The sequence below is a fragment of the Urocitellus parryii genome, chromosome 8 (genome assembly GCF_045843805.1).
Source record: "Urocitellus parryii isolate mUroPar1 chromosome 8, mUroPar1.hap1, whole genome shotgun sequence".
In the NCBI taxonomy this organism is placed as follows: Eukaryota; Metazoa; Chordata; class Mammalia; order Rodentia; family Sciuridae; genus Urocitellus; species Urocitellus parryii.
The window spans coordinates 110781401-110787400 of NC_135538.1; positions in this window are offsets into that span (position 1 = coordinate 110781401).

Consider the following 6000-nt stretch of genomic DNA (forward strand, 5'->3'; position numbering starts at 1 on the left):
ATATGCGTTGTTTTTTCCTGGTAAAGTCCCTGCCAGAAGCTTTTGCCTCTGCCACATAGGTAAACTCGGCCTGGTATCAAGAGTGGTTACACTGAGATTTTTCAGGAAGGGGTCATTTGTTGAATATGGTTTAAAATCTCAAGTACATTTCATTTTTTGAAATGGAATGCAGTATCTACACAATCTGAGACATGTTCAAAACATACTTTCATCCAACTGTAGCAACCTCTCTCACACATTCGTTCTAAACCTTTCTTCAACTCCACACTTCTGTGTATCGTCCAACAGTATCTGAAAAAGACGTGGTTGGTTCTTGCTTACAGTGTATTCTAGCGACTCCTATCATGATGGGAAGAACAGTTTCCCCAATAATACATTGATTTTTTTTTTCACTCCTAACCATTTATTGCTAAACTTAATGAAATCTTGTGGAAGGTTGGCATTATTGCTGCCTAAAGCTGATTATGACAGAATCGAAGATTGGATTCTTGCCAGGTTTCTGTTCTAGAGACTAAAAAGCTCAGGGGTCACTACAGTTGAACTGGGCTGACTGGGCTGTGCAAAACAACCACACAAGAGGGACAAAGACCTTTTTTCACTGGGGTCACTGTGACGGCTCCTCGGACCTTAAGGGTCCGCAGAAAGAGGGAGAGCAGGCGCTGACCCCTTTTATTGAGAAGCTATTCAAATGAGGCAAAGGGTCATGTTTCAGAGTCATCCCCCTATCTACATGATGTCCACTGTCAGCAGGTTGACTGACACCTGGGTAGGGCACAGTAAGAGAAGGTGACACACACATGGCACTTCCAAGGAATCTCTCATGCTAAAAGGGCAAGGGGTTATATTACAATGGAACAGGTGAGCATAGCTTCACCCATGGGACTGCAGGAAGACACACTCATGCATGAGACACCAACCCTAGAACCCAAGAAGGGTGGGGAAAGCTCTGCCACATCTGAGCGCCTCGGCACCCAGCCGGGGAGTGTGACTCGGTCACATGCAAAGTAGGTCTCCCAAAGGATCTATACGCTTAGGATGAATTTATCAAAAATGACTATCGTAGCGAGGCACCGTCTATACTTACAGAAGGGATTTACCTGCTACTAACAGCTGATTTTAATCAGTCTTGATACTTGCAGTTAGTCTTATAGATTACTTGGGAGGGCTGATGGGTTCTACAACAGCTGCATTAAGAACCATTATGAATAGATGAGCTTTGTAATTCTCTGGTTATCAGGGGCTCATTAGCTTTTCTAAAATCTGCAGTTTCATACTAGTAGTCCTTACAGAACAGGCAGGCACATCATGTAAGGATTAATTAATCCCAAATATAATCCATCGGTCCACTTGGGCAGCCTGACACAAACATGGCAAAAACAGGGTTGTGCTAGCAGAAGCCTCAGCCACATGTCCAGGCTACAACTTGCTTTTCACACATGACACTGTTGTAGGGACCTCCAGACCATCTGCACAGCCAAGTGGGGGCCGACTTACCGGAAGTGACCACCATTAATGTTTCTGCCTAGCACAATAGACTTTATTGGTGTGGAATAGGACTGCATCCACCTCAGGTTAGAGTTTGCTAGTATCACTAACTTGTTTTAGACCTGGTTATGAGGAAAGTGGTCATAGGGCAACAGGAAGTTAGAAGTTTTTTTTACTCCAGGAGGAGGTGAGAATCTAATAGGCTGAGAAGGAACGACTGGAAGAAAAATTGAAGAGGCAAGAGGGAAAAATCGAAACACGTCAGAAAGTTGGATTTGGAAAGCACAGGGAAGACTTGGTCTCCTATCTTAAAATCAAGACCAAGGATCTGCCCTCATTCTTTAAAAACATAAGTCCAGGGATGAGAGAACTGGTGTTCACACTTGGACCTGTAGTTTTACCTGATTAAAATGAGTGCAACATAAGTCATAGTTTATGACAAAGGATTTTTTTAGTCTCTAAGCTTTAAGTTAGAGAATGAGAACATTAAATCAAGAATGCATTTGATAGATGAAGCATATCACGTAGTTGGAAGACTAGCAGTCTACTTGCCCACTGGGGATGGAAGATCTTTAGAAAAGTAAAATTAAAATATGCATCAGACTTCAGGAGATGTTGTCCAACAGCTGAGCTCCCGGAAGACATGCCCAGTCCCTGGATGCCCTAGGGTGGGGGAGGGTGTGAGGCCCCACTGTGACCTGGACTGAAGGTGAAGCAGCTGACATGCAGCCCTGTGTCTGCAGATGCCTCTGGTCTTCTACAGGTGGCCGACGGCATGGACAGCCACAGCTAAGCACTGAGTGTTCCACAAACTCTTTGAAGTCCAGTAACTTGGCTGAGTCATTCGGCTATCGCCTTCCTGAGATGACCCCAGGTTCCCAGTGTGGCCTGATAAGAGCCCCCGCTCTTGAGTTCTTGCCACCAAACCATGTTCCTCACATAGCTGTGAGGTAATATCCAAATGTATTTGCTACCTAACAGCCTCTTTCCTCAGAGGCAGGGTTGTGAGCCAGAAGGAAGAGGCAATGAGGGTTGAAAAGGGTCAGCAATAGCTGCTCTGTAATGATGGCTAACAAGGGACGCACATTCCACAATTGCAGGGTGTTCATCCTGCCTCACCCCCACTCACAGAACTGACTGGAAATGAAAGCTATGGTTTAAAGTGGCCTTGGGATCCTACGACAGAAAGCAAGTCGGGGTCTGGGCACCTTACAGGCAAATAAATGGGTGCCCTGAGGCCCAAATACACGGCTGAGAAACTGTCATGCCCACCAATTGGACTAGTTACATAAACATTAAAAAGGATCAGTTTCAAATGCTACATTCTTAGTCACGGTTTATACAATCCTTTCGCTTACTTCAACATGAGCACCAACATCACTAGCAAACTGAGCCGAGTTACCTAATGACCCAGAGCTGATGTATTGACTTACATGACAATCCAACTGCAGGAAAAGTAACCCCCAAGCCATAGGGTCTCCCATTTACATGATGGGAATACCAGTCTCTCCCCTACTTCTCTACTGATTTTTGTCTTCAGTGTAACGCTTAAGAAGCCTGAGTAGTTACATGGAAATTCGATGGTGAGACCACCTGGCATACCTCCCAGAAACATCTGAATTGGTGTTACTGTGAGGAAGGCTCGCTTCCTTTGCCCCTTCTAATGACTTTCAGTACAGTCTTAAACCAGTATCAGTTGAGGTCTTCCTAGTTGATCTGCCTGCCCCAGGGGCACTCCACAGTCGGGGCTAGTTGATCTTCCTAGTTGATCTGCCCCTAAGGGCACTCTGTAGTCGGGACAACTGGAAGACAATGCCAAAGTGTGGGAGGCTTGGTGAAGTCTCGCTTAACACGCTTACATCCCCCTCCTGCCAAAGAACAAGTCTTTCGGAGAGAATGTTGGATAGCTAAGCTTATGCCAAGTTAACCCAGTCCTGGAGCACGCGGCATGACACAGGTTTAACTTAGAAAATGGTCACCAGTGTAACAAGGCCCAATAGTAAGTGTTCTTCCTCTACCGGTCCCTCCCTCATCTCTGCCATCCCAAGGTCCTTGTCCTGACTCGGATAATCAGAGGAAAACATGAAAACTTGGAGTTTGTCACTTTTGTGACAGTGTTCAGGGCTTAGGCTTTTCAGAAAGAAAGCAGCCAAATTCTGCCCAAGTTATCAGTCCTAGGTTAGGCCTGACCCTGTGAGTCCTGCAGCCACCCACACCAAGTACCAAAAGGAAAAAGCAGTGGAGAGCCAGGAGGAAACTTCAGTCAATGTGGTCATATGGGAGGGCAAAGCAAAATGAAGCATCTTGGCCCTGTCACAGGACTGACAAGGACTTGGAAGTTTTAGAGGAGGAATGAAGGTCGGGGTTGGGGGTTGGCAGAGCTGGCAAAGCAGATGAAAATTTGGAATTCTTCACTTTTGCGACAGTGAAGCTTGGTGTTGAACTGGTGTTACTGTGAGAAAGGCTCGCTTCCTTGGCCCCTTCTAATGACTTTCAGTACAGTCTTAAAGCGGCATCAGTTGAGGTCTTCCTAGTTGATCTGCCTGCCCCAGGGGCACTCCACAGTCGGGACAATTGGAAGATGATGTCAAAGTGTGGGAGACCTGGTGAAGTCTCACTTAAGACGCTTACATTTTTTTCCCCTCAAAGCGTGAGTCATTCAGGGAGAATGGTGATAGCTAAGCTTACGTCGTTCATGTTAATCCAGTCCTGGAGCATGTGGCATGACACGGGCTTAACTTAGAAAATGGTCACCAGTGTGACAAGGTCCAATGGTAAGTGTTCTGCCTCTGCCTGTCCCTCTCATTTCTGCCATCCCGAGTTCCTTGTTCTGAAATAATCGGAGGAAAACACGGAAACTTGGAGTTCCTCACGTTCGTGCCAGTGAAGTTTGCTATCAGAAACTACTGCAAAAGCGAAGGGTAACTGCTCAGGTCTTGGGCAGAATTTCGCTGTTATCTGAGGATCGCTATGTTGGCTTCTTAAGCAGCCATTTCCTTGGTGGTTGGTAGAGACGTAGTTTCCACACATCAGAAGATGCTTATCAATCAGACCTGTTATTCCTGGAATCCAAGATTACTCGGAGCAAAGGGAATATATGCAAAATGGAGGTAGAAGTGCTACGTCCTTAATCCTGCTTTGAGCTACCCATTGGGCATTTGTAGGCAAAAGTGAATAGTTGAAGTCCTTATTACCCTGGGGGGATGAAGTGTCAGTGGGGATGATAATTAAAGCACCTTACTACCTTAAGTTTTAAGAAAGCCTGGAGCTCATGAAAACAACTGTCACTGTTCCCTGAATCCTTCCAAAGGAACAGATTGGACCCCATAGGACTTAAGTTATGTGCTATTACTCAAAACTCAAAGGACAGTGACTTAAGTTACTGAGCAGGGAGAAAGAATTCTTTGGAAAGCCATCAAAGAAGATGGAAGGCTACTGTCAAGCAGTATGTTCACCGAGCCTGGAACCTAAGCTCCCTTGACTCCCTAGGTGAGGGGGGAGAAGGGTGGCTTGGATCAGGAAAGGGTAGTTGGCCGGAGGCTTCAAGGAGCCAATTTGGTCTGGAACAGGATGTTGTGAAACCTGGTGGCTGATCTGATCATGTTGCCTCTGTACATCTTAAACATCGGACCCTCGTCTTCAGTCTTGGAGGGGAGAGATTAGGTATGTTTAAGGGTAGTCAATCTCGCATTACCAGCTTCAGAGGTGCCTTAAGTGGTTGTATGTTACCACACAGTTGAGCAGAAATCTCACCAAAAGAACTTATATGTACCTACATATTGCCCAGCTGCATGACCTTCAAAACTAATTTTTGAAGTCAACTAAAAGCAAGTAAAGCTAGAGGGTTTCAACTCTGCCCTTGGTTACAATGTGAATAGTGGTTTTTTTAAAAAAAAGATTTTAAAATCCTTAATCTGGGGAATGACAGTAGGCCAATGAGTAGACTGCCCACCCTCCACCCAGGGTCTAAATGTGGACTAATTGCTGGAGGAAAAGGGATAATTAGAAACTCAAGAAAATTCTGAGGGTTACATTCATCACTAAAGACCAGTGATGAACTATCCCTACACTATAAAGCATCCACAGCAGCTCGGGACAGACTCTGTTTAGAATGCTGAAATGAAGATGTGCCCAGAGGATGGTGGACCCAGAGGTCAGGGTCATGGAAAAGGGCACAGCCTCTCAGAGAAAGTGCAATGTTTCACCACTGAGTATCGGGGACATAAAATGGAAACTCGACTTTAGATGGCAATCGTGTATTCTGAGCCAAATGAGTAACTATAGCCTGAAAGAAGACATCGTGGAGGGTAACTTGAATCTCTGAGGTGAAAGAGGTTGTGTGAAACTACAGCCCAGGACAACTCAATACATTAAATACACCAGGGGTATGAGGCAAAGGGCCTATAGAAAGTGTGGAAGCCTCCTCTATAGGCTTAGGATGTTTCGGCACTCGGAGCTGTGGGGTTGGTAGAGGCTAGCAGTCCACTAACCTTAATAGTATGTCTGCAAGGCTTA